This window comes from Ambystoma mexicanum, chromosome 10 (assembly GCF_040938575.1).
Source record: "Ambystoma mexicanum isolate Mex_15411 chromosome 10, UKY_AmexF1_1, whole genome shotgun sequence".
In the NCBI taxonomy this organism is placed as follows: domain Eukaryota; kingdom Metazoa; phylum Chordata; class Amphibia; order Caudata; family Ambystomatidae; genus Ambystoma; species Ambystoma mexicanum.
The window spans coordinates 49,230,930-49,248,004 of NC_090932.1; positions in this window are offsets into that span (position 1 = coordinate 49,230,930).

The window sequence follows — 17,075 nt, forward strand, 5'->3', positions numbered from 1 at the left end:
ATAGGTGATTGGCCACATTCAAGTAAAAGCCAGTTTAACTAAATCTTGAATAAATAGAATAGTTCAAATTCTTCTTTAAAAAGTAGCGGAAAGGCTTAACTTGGGAATCAGCAGGCTGGGCGTGTGAAGCCTGGGCGATTTAGCGCTACCAAGTCATCTATATGACCTTTGCAGTCTCTGCTGCACTTACTGATAAGAGATACATTGAATTCAAACCGCTGTGGAAAATCCTGCATAAAATGCGCCACCTGCACACAACTAAATCAGGTGCATTCCGCAAAAAACTGCACAAGGCACGGTATTGCATGAATCGCTGATCAGCCTTCAGGCACCATGCCTGATTCATGAAACGTTTTCCTATGGGATTGCGCCATTATAAAACACTTTCATGAATCAGGCCCCATGTCTCTGCGCATCTGATGGTGTGCGCTTGTATGTTTGAAACATTTGCTCTGAAATCCACCATCGATTGCTGAAGGAGAACAATGCTGCCACATTTTGGCACAGTGCAACGCGCTTCCACCAGCGCTCTTTATGGAAAAGGTGCCATCGAGTGCAGGATTTCAGTTGATTGCAAATCTTTTTCCACTGTATACTACCCCGCAGGTATAAAAACACATGTGGATATCAAAGTAATGCAAAAAAATTAGAACACAGGACAGTAAGAAAATATTTATTTAGAGCAACCACAATGGCTTCTGGGAAAGCAGCTTCCTGTCCTCAAGGAGGCCTGGGGCCCAAACAATGACACATAAGATCATATGCCACGTAACTCGAGAAGAGGAAGGCTTTGGTATGCGCTGCGAAGAAAGTTGGGAGGGTCTCCACCAGCACAGAAACTAAAAACGAGTCCCTGCTCTCTCATTGTTAGGATCTTTGAAATGGGAAATTCCAACCTCTGCGGAAAAACTAGCCCTTCCTCGCACTGTCGCATAAATGTCCATCTCAATTCCTTATCCTTAAAACTACAAACGATGGTGCGCCTCGTCGCCAAAAGGGGCCGAAGAAGCAGGCAAGAAAAGGGACAACGTCAATCACCAATCAATGTCAAGGAATATTCAGTTCTCCAACCACATCTCTGAAACTGCTCTAACACTAGGAAACTTGGGGTGTACACCTCCTTTGGAGCACTACCCAGAGCCAATTACCCCATGTAACCCTAAGGCAGTGCTCTTCAAACTTTTTTTGCCTGCCCCCCTGCCCCTGAGCAAAATGTGGCAGGCCGGGCCTCCCAAAAAATGATAAATGGGCAGTAAATCCAAATGGATAAGAAATCTGACATGCCTTCGCTGCACCCCCGCGCCCAGTATAGTCCCTGGGCTCGCCCCCCTGCTGCTGTCATTCTCTGGGCTCCCTCATAACACTCCTAGCACAGTTCCTGGGCTCTCCCTACCCTGCTCCCACCACTATCCCATTGCTCCCCCTCACCCTGCTCCCAGAACAGTCCCTAGGATCTCCCCACCCCACCACAGTCCCTCGGCACTACCCACCCTGCTCCCACCACAGTCTCTGGGCTCTCTGAACCCTGCTCCCATAACTATCCCATGGTTCCCATAGCTCCCTGCACTCTGCTCCCAGCACATTTCCTGGGGTCTCCCCAACCAACAACACTCCCTGGGCTCCCCCACCCACTCCAAAAACAAACCCAGGGCTACCCCACAAAAAATAATTCCAGAGCCCCCCAACCACTCAAAAAACAACCCCAGGGCAACCCAAACAGCTCCAAGAGCAACCCAAAGGCCCCCACAAACTCCAGAAACAACCCCAGGGCTCCCCCACTGGCTCCAAAAGCAACCCAAAGGCCCCACACCCACCCCAAAAAGGATGGATGTTCCCACTACGTACGATAAGCAGTGCTGAGCAAAAGAAGGAAGGCCGCTTTTTTATTTTGTCACGATCAAAAAATAAGTGAATTACAGACGAAACTCAGAAAGGCGAGGTTGGATGAGCCAAGGCCATATCAGACTGGGGTGAGCTGACATTGGATACAAATCGTGTGAAAGAACGAAGCTCTAGTTCAGAAGTCATTGACGGAAACAAGGAGACGTCAGATATCTACTAAAGAATAGCATTTTAATACACTGAAAGCTCAATTTCGTGGTCTTTAGTCACATGGGGAGAAGAAGATGGACGAGCATGATGGTCACACCTACACGCGAGGGCAGAGTGTGCCTTCACTCCCCTGAATTCTTCAGTAGCAAGGAACATTTCCAAGGTCAAGTTCAAAGTTCTAATTGACGGCAGGCCACTGAGGTGGTGATAGATGGTCATGCTAATTTGTGGGAAGCTATGGTTAAGGCTAGCTTATCTGCTCCTGGACGCTCAGCCTGCGTGCTGCTAACGTAGGTTGGGAAGGTACTGACGGAGGTTAGTAAGTAACCAATGATAGAGGACCGCATGATCAAGGGTCCTATAGTTGTGTAGCCAATAAGACGTTGTATATTTATTGACGTTCATAATGACACATTTTTAGGGAAGGGCTTAGTTGCCCCACCTGATGTTAAGAAGCAAATCACTTTAATTCACTGCCCAAATGAGTATGGATCGAATACTTAGATGATCTGTTTAGACCCTATCACATTCACCCGTAGGTTTTGAACTTTTGCCACATAGGATGATGTTAGTAATACGCAGGTTAACGTCATCAATGACGAATATGTACTATAAAAATGTAATTTTTAGTGAAATGATTTGAGAAATCTCGAGAGAGATCGTGATGAGGGACGTCTCTTGATGTCCGTTGTACACCCTGTTTTAGATCATTTATATTAAAACAGTATCCTTTTGCCAACTACCTGAGTTATTTTGATTATTGATGTTTGAATAAATTCTGCATCCGTTCCATCTCAAGGGTATTGCTATCTCATCTTAAAGCGCTGGGAGACCCAGTTCACGTGGTAGCAGAGGATGGTTAGATAATCCATCGACCTGAGTAAACTTTGAGGTCCCGGAAATATCACACGACTACTGCCATTCAGCTGAAAGGATGTGAGGCTCCCTGTAGATAGCGTTTTTTTAGAATAACGCAAAATCTTGCAAGCCAGGTAAAACGGGTGCCCTTGTTTTCATGCAGAAACCCCTCCCGGCGTCTACAGGAAACTGAATGGACAGGAAGTTGAAGAGGCCACTGAGGAGGTGTGTAATCCCGAGATTCGGAATTTGAAAAATTCGAATGGTGAGTAGAAAACTGAGCAAGGTGGCAAAAGAGTGAATGGGCAGTGGGTGAAGAAAGTGATAAAAGGGAAAACGAGTAACGGCAGGAGGTGGTGTTAAATATTGAGCAATAATTGACTTGAGGCGAGGCCAAGCAATTTAAGAAATATCGTGAGGAGGAGCCACGATAAAGAGAACACCTAGTGCCTGCATTTTAAAGAACGTAACAGAAGGAACAGCACCTAAAATCCTGTAGCGGAAGGCGTCAGAGACGAGTTTGATTGAAGCTGAACTTAAAGAAGGCAGTTCAAAATCCGTATTAGTATTTTAGGGGCAGAATTAGTCTTATGAGAGAAGACGAGGATATATGTGGCCGGCCGAGTCTGTTTGTCTGTCTGTCTGTTTTATGTGATTGTATAAAAAATGATGAAATGGTAAAACAAAGTTGATGAAAAACGCGAGAGTTGTTAAGGACTAAGCGTGTATTCAATGAACTTGAATTGATGATATTTTTAGCAGATTAAAGTAACAAACAAAATAATAAAAAGTTTTGAGCTTGCAACGTTTGGTGCGCGCTCATACTGTGTTTATTTGTATTAAAAAGTATTAGCATAATTGGCAAAGAGTAAATGGTGAGTATTGACGGCAAAGGGTAACGTGTCAAAATGGAGGATATTACTGCGCTTATACACCTTTGCAACCAATTGCCAAAACACGCACCCAAGCTTAGACAGTATAGTGCGGAAAGGGTTAAAGGAACTGTGGACAAGATGTTCATGCCGTGGCCACATGGGGGATTGCTATCGAAGGCAGTCCTGCAGCGCATGACAACATATTTGCAGGCTGCATATACGGGGAAAAAGTTAGATAAACAATTAGCAAGCTCAGAGATCTGGAAAATGTACCAGGAGAAGAGAGATGAGCCGCCTCCTGTAGAGTGGATACTTAATGTATGCACAGACGGGGGTGAAGAGCCTTCTGATCCACCCGCCGTGCCTGAAGCAGACAGCGATAGTAAAAAAAGAGGAAGGGCTCTACCCACTGAGGGAGCTCAAGTCAGCAACAGGGTATAGCAACCAGGCATATAAGTCACCTGCCCAAAGCAGCGACGATGGGCCCAGAGAAAAATACTGAAAGAGATTTAATCTCTAGGGTCCCAAGCGACAAGGAGAGCCGTGATAAGTAGAAAAGTGATCGACCAAGTACATCTCTAGATATAGGAAGAGAAATAAAGAGATGGAAAGGAGAAAAAGATAAAACTGATGAGTTAGTGCTTATACAGCACGAATGGATGGGTGGTCAGATTTTGCTCAAACTTGATGGTAAGAGCATTGAGGACGTAAGGCAAAGGGAAGATAAAGATGATCAGGATAAAAGGGATAAAGAAAGAGAGGAAAGATTGAAAGACGATAGAACAAAAAAGGATAGACCGAGATGGGAAGAGTTGTACCAAGAGGAGCAACTGAGGAAACAGGAAAGAGTAGAGGAGCAGAGAAAGTATGATAACAGGCAGAAGGCGACCGAAGAGCAAGAAAGACTAGAAAGGAAAACAAGGGAAGAAGTAGAACAGAAATTAAGGGATAAAAGAATGCAAAGACGCAGAGATGAAGAAATACAAAGGGCAAATGAGAGAAGGGACATGAAAAGAAAATAAGAAGACAGGGTAAGGGAGTAAGCAAGGAAGCAAAGAGAATTTGACGATGAAATAGAACGAAAGAGAAGGTAGAGAGCACACAATCTTGATTGCATGGAAAAGGAGGTAAAGGATCCTAATCCAGTAGTGTAATGGGAAGATTTATAAGAATTTTTCCCGACACATGAGCCGATAGCAGACCCGTCCAGAGCAAATCTAGAGGATGAGTTTGAATCTAGAAGCATTGGAGATGCAATCGATAAAGTCTACCATGACATGAAGTCCAAGAAGGTATTGCAGGGGAAAGGTAAACATGATCGACTTGAGAGTACGCAGATGTACGATAAGGAAGGAGCCTCATGTAGTTTTGAACCAAAGGAGCTGTTTTTAGATGACGCTGAGCAAAGATGACGAAGAGAGAGGTCACACAAGCTGGGGACAAGAGATGTCAGATGAAGATAGAGAACCCGCTTAGGGGGAAGAAGGCAATATATGTTGGCCTGAAGGGTGTTGTCAATGGACAAGGAAGTAAGATGGTCAGATTGAGACCTCTCTATATCTCGGGCGTCAGATTCCGTGACGCGGCTAAATCGACCTTAAGAGAGACCCCATGGTCAGAGGGGGGACTCACCACCATATGTGACCAGGCTAAGGTCAATAGCAGGTAGAAGGCGGTGTGGGACTATTGTCCCGGCTATGGACAGGCAAACGATGGGTGACGAATGCGAGTTTGGGATTTCGCAGTTTCCTTTATTGGAAAAGGGAGGAGCCATATTGCAGTATATACCTTAGCCGCAAATGGACAAGGATAATTTAAGGTGCAAACTCCTGAGTTTAACTTCTGGTGCTGGGAAGTGGATACATGAGCTAGAGAAAATTACAGGAGGAAATATATTAGCTATAGGGGACATTAAAGGTCTCATGATTGCCATTCTTGGGGAAAGAGCTGATGATGTCTGGTCAAGAGCAGGATATTCTGGTGTTACTGTGGTAAACACTGCTCATGATTGAACGCTGTTCAATAATTGTAGAGCGGCTGTTTGGAAAGCGCATAGAGTGCTATATCCGGATACATCAGATATGGGAGCTACAAAGTCGAAAAAGATGCAAGAAGGGGATGATCCGCTTGTTTACATTCAGAATTTTCAGGAGCAGCGGGCTTTGGAGGCACGTGAGGCTTGGGGGAAACCCATACCTGTGTTTTATCACATATAATGCCAAGGGTTGCCAGACCCGGTACAAAAGCAGCTCAAGAAGTTAGTGTGCATGGAAGCAAAGCCATGGTCAGAGATTCAACTGACCATCACACATTATTGCAGGCTTGTGCAAGAAAAGAATCGAAAGAAAGATGATACTAGGAAAGGTGAAGAGGCAAAGTTAGTGCAGAAAAAACTTTTCAAATACTCCATTGAAGGGGCAATGTTGACTAGCGGAGACGGATCCGGTACACAGCTATCAGCAAACATGCCACGAGGGAATAATCAAAGACAGTTTGACCAAGGTAGTTATGGGTTTATACCATGGGGGAGGGGAGGTTTTCGAGGAAGAGGCTTCCAAAATAATCAGGGAAACTTCCAAAATAATCTGAGTGGGTTTCAGAACATGCAGAATGATAACCAAGGCATGTAAGAATGACAGAATAGGAGACCTCCTGTATGTTGGAGATGTGGAAGGATAGGGCATGTTATACGTATGTGTGGAAGTCAAGGATTTGTACAGAATATTCCATTTTTGAGAAGAGGGATGTCAAACCTGCTTGCATATTCGCAGCAGAATAGAGATGGGTTTGCTCAAAATCATAGAGTACAGCAAGACTTTCAAGCACAGCAGGCGCCAATGAGTCCACCACAAGGGCAGTCGCAGCAGTCACCTTTGCAGATACAGCAAAGCATGAGCAGAAGACAGTTAATGACTCCTAGAATAGGGGGTTTTACTGTCGATGAAGGGAATCCTTTCCCAGGTACAGGAATGAGAAAGTACCCACAATAGGACAGGTCACTGGGAGACTTGATATGTTCTATACTATCAAGAGGACCCGAGGGTTGACGTTATCATAGGAGGCAAATCTTTCTCATTTTTAGTCGACACGGGTGCAACACACTCATGTATACGAGAGGGGAAATTTTTGATGTCTGGAAATGCCATGAATACTCAAGGTTTCACAGGAGCTACAAGTAGAGTTCCTTTTACTGACGCACTACCAGTCTCTACAGGAGAGTGTGACATGTCTGTACCATTATTATATTCAAGACAGACCCCTGTCAGCATATTGGGTCAAGACTTAATGACCAAGTTGAATATGACAATTTCGTTTACCGATGAAGGCATAGTGTGTTTGACACCAGGAATGTATCATTTAAACATAAGCGAGTGTGTTATGGCTTTTGCAGGAAAGGTAGCCATACGAGGAGTGCCATTAGAACGAGAGGTTTTTCACTATGGTTTAAGCATTCTGTTGACATGGCTACCAGGCTTTGTGGGTACAACTATGAGAATACCTGATGAATTTCTATTCATACCAAAAATACCTATGGATGAAGAGGAAGGGCAAATCTTTCCTTTAGAATTACAAGCAGCCATAGTGCGAGGCGATATGGCTTTGCTTGATGGGAATAATAATGAAGGCAGACGATGGAGCACAGTGAGTGCCATTGGAGAGGGTTTTAGGTTGACTGACGTCACTGATGTTTGGAGATATCTATCTGATAATCTATTGATTTCTGAGATAAGCATTACTTATTGGCTAAGAGCCATTAAAAGATACGTTCCTCAGGAAATGATGTTAGCACTAAAGCGCCCAGAGTATTATGGGGAAGAGATGGCAAAGATACCAGTTTCCTTATGGACAAAGGGTCCCTACGATGTAGGCCTATTGAAGGGGGCTGGGGAAGTAAAAATTAAATGGAAACCAGGAGCAATTTTACCTCGAGCACAGCAGTATCCCATGTCTCGAGAGGCAGATGAGGTATCTTTAAGACGATATCTGCCATAATGGAACAGGGTATTTTAGTGATGTCAGAATCACCTTGCAATACCACTATCTTTCCGATCAAGAAAGGGAAAGGAGGTCTGTGGCGTTTAATCCAAGATTTAAGACCGATTAACAAGATTGTAGAGGCTGAGTTTCCTCTAGTTCCTAATCTGGCGACAATTTTATGTGACATACCTGTTGAGGCACGATATTTCACTGTGATTGATTTGAAAAATGCGTTTTTCTCAATCACATTGCACAAAGATTTGCAAAATCTGACATCATTTAAGTTCAGACAAACCCGTCTGAAAAGTATTCGATTACCACATGGGTACTGTGAGTCCCCTTCTATTTTCAATAGGGTACTACAAATGGACTTAAGCAATATTGATTTGGAAAGTATTGTATTGCAGTACGTGGATGACATAATGGTCTGTAGCACCAAAAAGGAGAAGTGCAGACACGATTCAGTTCAGCTGATAACTATTCTTGCAGACAAAGGATATAAAGTAGACAAGGAGAAGTTACAGTACTGTCAGGAAGAAGTGCTGTACATAGGACAGTTAATCTCACATGAAGGAAAGAAGGTTACTCCTGAAAGGGCTGAGGCTATACTAAATACAGTAAAGGCAGTCATGATAAAATACATGCAGAGATTTTTAGGACTATGTAATTATGTAAGAGCATTCGTCTTTGACTACAGTTCATACATAAGGCCCCAGTTGCAAGCTTTGAAAAAAGCACAGGTAAATCAGGAAAAAAATGTTTGGAATGAGGCAATGGAAGATAGGTTTGATGAATTATGCAGTGGAATTCTTCCTATTTTCACACACGAATGTCACTGTTATGACAGCTGTACTCACACAGAGAACTACATTGGGGTAAAAGCCCCTTGCATATTGCAGTGGGATTCTAGAACCAGTGATGAGTGGTCACTTCCCATGCGAACAATCTTTGGCAGCCGGCGCCTTTGCCATTGAGAAGGCTGCCAGCATAGTGATGGGATGTTCTGTGATGTTATTTGTTGAGCATGCATTGTTTGCCATTCTGGAAAAACCTAAAGGTACGTTGACATCTCAAATAGCTTCTGCCTATGAGGTGGGCATATCGAATCCAGTGATCAAAATAGTTTGATGCAGAATAGTGAATCCTGCCATGTTTGTAGCGGAACCACTGGCAGAGGGTGAGCACACGCATGATTGTTCGAACTATGAAGAGTTCTATGACGAACTCCTGAGGGTGAAGGAAAATGCATTGGCAGCTGGGGAGATTATCTTTATTGACGGTTCTTCTAGAATAGACCAAAATGATGGCCAAAGATGTACAGGTGCCACTGTCATAAAACACATGACCACGGGAGAGTTTAAAGTAGTATCAAGTGCACAACTACCATCTCACTTTTTGGCACAAGCTACAGAGTTTGTAGCACTGATTGTCATGCTTGAGAATCATGCAGACCAGGAAGTAACAGTGTACAGAAACTCCACCTATGTGACGTCAACGGTGCATGCAGGAATACGCACGTTGGAAAAGGAGGGGCTACCTCCGAACAGACGTCACTCCGGTGCAGCACGCAGCATTATTGGACAGACTTATTAGAGCACTACAACTCCCAGTAGCCATTGCAGTCATGAAATATGCAGCTCACACTAAAAGGGCAGATTTTATTTCACGTGGGAATCAAAAAGCAGATGAGGAAGTCAAACGCATTGCATGCACAGAAGTAGTTGCGTCTTTTGATATGCCTGATGCGAATGAAAGCATGGTGGTGATGATGAGTGTGCCAAATTGTTATAATAACCTGTCTAAAACTCAATTGGGAGAACTTCAAGAGGAGGCGCCCCAAGATGAAAAAGACTTGTGGACTTGGAGAGGGTGTTCTTTAAACCCCTCTGAGGCATTGTGGTGTCAAGACAGCACTGGTAAACCAGTGATGCCTCTAACCTTATTAAGAGTGGTGTTGTAAGAGCTACACTATCCTGAGCACGTTACTAGAGAGAGCCTCACCGCAACAATAGCAGAGGATTGGTTTGTTCCAAATATAGTACAACACGTTGCATTTTATGTAATAAATTGTATCATATGTCAAAAGTTTACTGCTGGGCACACATTGCGCACAATTAGAGGAGTCATCCCAAGACCTAGTGGTCCCTTTCAGCATTTACAGTCAGTAATGGATACAGATATATGATTGTAGTATTATGTCCGTTTTCAAGGTGGATCGAAGCTGGATCGTGTAAACACCCAGACGCCACCTGTGCAGCTAAATTTGTAGTACAAGAAGTTTTTCCTAGATGGGGAATATGTGAAATATTGAGATTAGATAATGGCCCTCATTTTGTCAATGAAGTCTTTGAACAAATAGGCTTGTGGCTTAGTATAAAGCACAGGTTTTCATCAGCGTATCACCAACAAGCAAATGGTGTATGTGAGAGACTCAACGGCCTGCTTAAAGAGAGAATAGCCAAATTGAAATTGACCCTGAGGAAAGGATGGTTGCATTGTCTACCACTGGCATTGTATGCATTGAGAAATCAACCAGGTTCAGATCACCATCTTACCCCTCACGAGATCGTGGCAGGGAGGCGGATGAGGACACCCCTCACACCTCCATCTAGAACTAGAAGTGGTGCCCAATCAACAGCAGAATTGTTAGGAAAGGAGCTACGCGACTACCTTAAATGCATGACTTGAAGTATCTCTGTCATTTAAGCTCAGCTCAAACAAAAGGGGTGTAGGGCAACGCAGAACACAGAAGGAGATGCTACAGCAACAGGAGCTGATCAATTGTGTCTTCCTAAACTGTTTTGTGGAGATGCAGTTCTAATTTGCAATTTCACTCGGAAGTGGCACAAACCATGTTTCAATGGCCCTTTCATTGTGGAAGATGTCACGCCGTCTGCAGTTAAAGTGCAAGGCAGACGTGCTTGGATTTTCCTCGATGCTGTAAAGACTGGAGAGACTGCATCACCCTCACCCCCATCCGAAGAGAGCATCGGGGAAGAACCACAGCACGCACAGACTAGGTCTATGATGAGGAAGAAGGAAGCAGAAGCTGTTGCCTAGCAAAATAAACGTTTTTATTGGACTGTGGCTTATTTCAGGACACTCCTTTAAGTCACTAAAAAGAGTTAACGGAAAATAATTGTTCTTGAGCCACAGAAACCTGTGACAGTGGACTGAGGCACACTTAAGCCTTGATTGAAAAGAAGGATATGCCGAAATCTGAGTTTCTTTTTTACCAGCGGGAAGAGGGAAAGGGTCCCCTATTCCTGTAGTATTGAAAGTCCTTTCTTGAGGTGCCTATGGTGGTGCCTAATGACAATGCTTTTTGGATTATTCTTTAAATCTTTGTGTTCATCTTATACGCTTACCCTGCACTGGTGGGGAGAACTACTAATGTTCACTTGTTCTTGCAAGATCCAAAAAATGTCCCAATTATGAGAAGGTTGCTCATAGCTATAATTGAGCGGATCCTTCAGCTTTCTGAGTTCAGAGTGAAGAACATGAATGCCCCTGTCACGGGTAATGCTCATAGACTGGCCAGCACAGTGTTTCATTATCTGATAGAGGAATGCCCACATCTCGTTGGGAGACAAACCGACATCTGAACTTTCCTGAGAGATCCGAGAATCGATGCAGCACTCAATGAAATATTGAGAGGCATCTTCAACAATGTGAATGGATATTCCGAGAGAACCTTATGGACTGAGTGAAACATCCAAAAAAGAAAACGAAAAAAGAGGGTTTTTCTGAGTGAGGAACATTTGTTTCATGCTGAAAGAAAATCTTTATGTTATCCGGTCGGAGGCCAATTCGTAGCATTTATTGGGATTTTGAGTACATTATTGAATAGTCAGCCTGCTAAAGCTGATCGAGGAACTTTCTGAGCCGATTCCGCACATTTCAGAAAAGTGAATGATGTTGCCCCATTAAAAATACTTTTTCCTTCTTTAAACGTAATATGGGCAGCATCAGTAGCAACTTTATCATGGAAGATCATGGCAGACATCCACGATGTATTCAAAGTTATTGCTTTAAGTGGTCATGTTTATGCACAATTTACACCTGCATTTTGTTCATAGTAATACTGCTCTCACTCACAGTACGAACATCTTATTATGTAGACATAAGTAAAGTGAATATCCCTGTGTATCCTCCTGTGCAAGAAAAGACGGATACAAACGTGGCAACTACTAGGCAGCCGAGACCTTATGGGATTGTTCCTACTTTAGAGATGTACACAAAAGAACCTGGTCCTGTGATAAATGAACCAAGGTTAGTTTCTAAAAAGAAGTCACACATGGATATTTTGCGGGACATTTTTATGGCTAAAAATTATGTTGAGAGAATGAAACTCCTAGAATTTCCCCCTACTCAAGTAGCACATATAAATACACCCGGTTCACTGATGAATGGTTCTATGATTGGTCCAGTAAGAAGAAACTATGCTGATGTAGGTCTTAAAGAAAGAACACGATCCAAGAGAAATGCTAGGGAGGATGATCATGAGTTAAGTGATTACCTGGCCAGTACAGCACACCTGGGGAACAACATCAGGTATCATCATATGAAAGAAGTGGGAGGGAGGACTCTGAAGGAGGAATGCTTTGTATGTGCACTTCTGCCTTGTAGCATGGGAAAGTCTCAGATCTTCATAGCTATTGAAATAGTCGTCCAGACAGCACATTGCCTATCACACGTAACACTCTGCAGAACAAGAGGCCAGTTCATGGGTCGAGATGCCTATCTCAAATGGGCAACTGAAAGGACAGATCCAGATGAAGATGACTATGTACAAGATACAAAGACAGGAAACAGAGCTCACACCAAGAATCACGTGATCAGATATGAAAAGCCTGGAGTGAAAGGAGCTGTAATCAGATGGGAAGTAAGCAAAAGACTTGAGAATCCAGGAAAAAACTGCAGAAAACATTTGATACTGGACAAACAGAGGCCAGATGCAGATTTCGGGATCAGTGTTATCGCCAGATGGGTGGGAAGAAGGAGTGGTTATCTGCAGAGCCTGGATGATATATGATCACCCTGAATCAACTGTCTGTATGCAATGCCCAGGTGGGGTGCAAACCGTTGGGGCCGAAGGTTGCTAAACTACTGACCTGGGTTCAAGACAGAGGAGAACCCTTACAGATAATACCGTTGGAACAATCCAAGTTCTGCTTTAGAAATAATGGCACAAGAAAAGTCTGAAAGAATGAGAACTGCACTTAAATCTTTGATGCACCAAAGATGAATCTTGGAGCAGCAGTGGTCATGGATCATTATTGGGCTTGTGGATCCAAAGCATATATGAGATTACCCAAAGATTGGGCAGGAATCTCTACCTTGGTGAATGTTCATGTTCCTGCATATGTGATTCCTAAAAGTGACCTGAATATTGACAGTTTCCCGAAAGCAGATGCTCATCTGAGGAAGAAGAGATCTGTGGAGCTGATTCATCGAATGAAGAGAGAGAATTATTTATCTGCCAAGTCAATAGAAGCTTTTGACTATATTCTGTATGAACACTGTTTAGCCAGACTTTGTCCATATTTATGTTAAGCTTCATGCCAAGAATCCATGTTGGAGCAAATAAAGGCATTCAATGCTATCAAGGAGGAGCTGAGAGCCATAAGACTAATGACTCTTCAGAACAGATATGTCTTGGACATGATCACAGCTATGGATGGAGATGTTTGTGCAAAAATCGGAGAATCATGTTGCACATTCATACCTTCTCATGATGACGAGAATGGGACCTTGACTGAGGCCATAGAAATGATAATGAAGCTACACGGCCAGATGACAGACGAAGTAGAAGACATTATCGATGACAGCTAGTTTGGAGCACTTTTTTCTTGGGTTCCACAATGGATGGCAGACAGGTTCATGTTTCTTGGAGCCGATCGTGTTAGTGTTGCTGGGATTCTGTGTGATCTAGATAATAATCACACAGTGCAAGAAGCCAGCAAAGAAAGCCACAGGGATGAAGATCATGATTGATGTTGAATCAGAATGGAAGGCCAGAGACTTAACAGATGATGAGATCAGAGACTTTGTGAAGGCCAGTATCCATGCACCTGAGGGAACGAAGTTCCTGTATCCAAAGAACCATAAGAAGTATATGGGAAGATGGACAGTGCATGCTCATGACTTGGAATAAGGATGAGCATGTGAAATCAGCTGGATGCCTGAAAGGAGTCATAAAGATATGGTTCACAAAGAAACATTTCTTCAGGCAAGGATGTCTAGATGTGAAGGATGATAGGAGAGTGGTCGATGAATCGCCCAGAGGGGGGAATGTAGAGAAGGAGCTAAGTACCCCCACCTCAATCACTTTCCCCATATATCTACTGGAAACCAGAATATGACGCACGTACAAAGACATTTGAATTACAGATACCAAGTCCTGGAAGCAAGGTTCCCATTGAGGCAACCATACCTGCATATGAGACAGTATGATGGCTGTCCGAGTGAAAGTCCAGAAGAAAGCAGGACAATCAAATAAACAAAGCGAGATAATGATGTCATACAGAGCAAAGCTGACGTATATAGAGAAGAGATGCAGAGACCAGAGAATGCAGGCAATTCTATAAGGCATCAAGAAAGTATTGAGAAACATGACATCTTGGGATCAAGATGAAGAAACTTATGCTACAGAAATAATGAAGAGATGGAGTTATTTTACACGTGGAAATATGCTAAGAAATGCAAGCAGATGAGGTATTCTTAAAGGCTAGCTTTATAGTGAATAGAGTGCGGCATGCGCCAACATGTATAAATATATTGGAGTCAGTAAAGGACGGATGTTCCCACTACGTACAATGAGGAGTGCTGAGCAAAAGAAGGAAGGCCGCTTTTTTATTTTGTCGTGATCAAAAAATAAGTGAATTACAGACGAAACTCAGCAAGGCAAGGTTGGATGAGCCAAGACCATATCAGACTGGGGTGAGCTGACATTGGATACAAATCGTGAGAAAGAATGAAGCTCTAGTTCAGAAGGCATGGACTGAAACAAGGAGACGTCAGAAATCTGTTAAAGTATAGCATTTTAATACACTGAAAGCTCAATTTCGTGGTCTTTAGTCACATGGGGAGAAGAAGATGGACGAGCATGATGGTCACACCTGCGCACAAGGGCAGAGTGTGCCTTCACTCCCTGAATTCTTCAGTAGCAAGGAACATTTCCAAGGACAAGTTCAAAGTTCTAATTGGTGGCAGGCCACTGAGGTGATGATAGATGGTCATGCTAATTTGTGGGAAGCTATGGTTAAGGCTAGCTTATCTGCACCTGGACGCTCAGCCTGCGTGCTGCTAACGTAGGTTTGGAAGGTACTGACGGAGGTTAGAAAGTAACCAATGATAGAGGACCCCATGATCAAGGGTCCTATAGTTGTGTAGCCAATAAGATGTTGTATATTTATTGACGTTCATAGTGACACATTTTTAGGGAAGGGCTTAGTTGCCCCGCCTGATGTTAAGAAGCAAATCCCTTTATTTCACTGCCCAAATGAGTATGGATCGTATACCTAGATGATCTCTTTAGACCCTATCACATTCATCCATAGGTTTTGAAGTTTTGTCACGTAGGATGACGTTAGTAATACACAGGTTAACATCATCAATGATGAATATGTACTATAAAAATTTTATTTTTTATGAAATGCTTTGAGAAATCTCGAGAGAGATTGTGATGAGGTACGTCTGTTGATGCCCGTTGTACACCCTGTTTTAGATAATTGATATTAAAACAGTATCCTTTTGCCAACTACCTGAGTTGTTTTGATTATTGATGTTTGAATAAATTCTGCATCCCCATCCATCTCAAGTGTATTGCTATCTCATCTTAAAGGGCTGGGAGACCCAGTTCAGGATCCTGCACGACCCTGTTCGGGATCTGTACCAGATCTGTCATTCTGTTGGAGAACTGTGACCAATGAGTCCTGAGAGCCTACTGAAGCGACCTCATTCTCTGTCGAGCCTCTGGCACAAGAAAAATACAAGATTCCATGAGGCCAAGCAAACTCAGAAAATTGAAGGCCGGAAGACGTGGGGCACTTTGATATTGGCTTACCATCTGTGAAATGGGGATATATCTTATTTCGGGTGGCAAAGTTTTCCCCCAAGAAGAGTCCAGGATCACTCCAATGAATATCAGCTTCTGGGAAGGTGTCATGGGGGACTTTTGAAGTTGAAGGAGAAGCCCAGTCTGTGGAGAGAGTGACAGGTGCTATCCATATGTTCCAGAGCTTGTTCGGGTGAACGAGCTCTGATCAGCCCATCATCCAGATACGGGTAGATGTGAATCCCCCATCCATTGATTCGGTGCCACCACCGCCATCAACTTGTTGAAGTCCCTCGGACAGAGGTCAGCCAGAATGGGAGTATTCGAAACTGATAATTAGAACTGCCAACAGCGAATCTCAGGTTTTTCCTGTGCTTGTGATGGATTGACACATGCAAAAAAGCATCATCATGAAGATCCAATGACACCATCCAGTCCTGGATCTGAAGGGCCTGGAGGATCTATGAAAGATTGTTCAAGAATCTCAAGTCCAAGATGGGTCGCACATCTCTGTCCAATTTGGGATCGGAAAATAAGGAGAGTACCAGCCTTGATTCCTTTCCCCTACAGCTACTTGTTCGATTGCACTTTCCTGCAACAGTATCTGAACTTCCCGGATCTGGTACTTTCAGGGTCTGGCTTCGCGGGGGACAGTTTGGAAGTTTCTTTTGAAAAGGAAGGCAGTAAACATGGGTGATAGTTTGGAGAGCCCAAGCATCTGTTGAAATACTTCGCCATTCCTTCAGATGCTGGGTTAATCTGCCTCCTACCGTAGACCGATGCTTTAAGTCTTTAAAGCAGTTTTGGGGCACTAGTTGGAGCGGAAGGCAAGGAAGCAGCTACTGTGGCAGCTCCTCTTCTGTTACGTCCTCAACCACCCCGATTTTGCCTTCTCTGTCCCTGCTGTGAAAACTGTCCTCTTGTTCTTCCCACAGAGGAATAGTAGAGAAAATTTAAAAGAAATGCCATCCCTGGTTGGAATACGGAGCTGTTCGACCTTGTTGTCTAATTGCCAGTCTGAGGAGATTTTGCTGCAGCCTTAGATGTTTGCAATTTCTCAAGGCTTTCACATGCAGTCCAAAACCATCATTTGAACTTTCCTCCTCCACATCCTCCTCATAAATAGAGCTCATAGACTTTAAAAAGTTTCTTCTTTCCAGAGGTTTTTAAACCTTCGACTTTTCTAAAAAAGACGTTGATTGTTTCGACTCTGTTGATTTCGGCATCGAGGTACTCGACTTTGACTCCTTCAA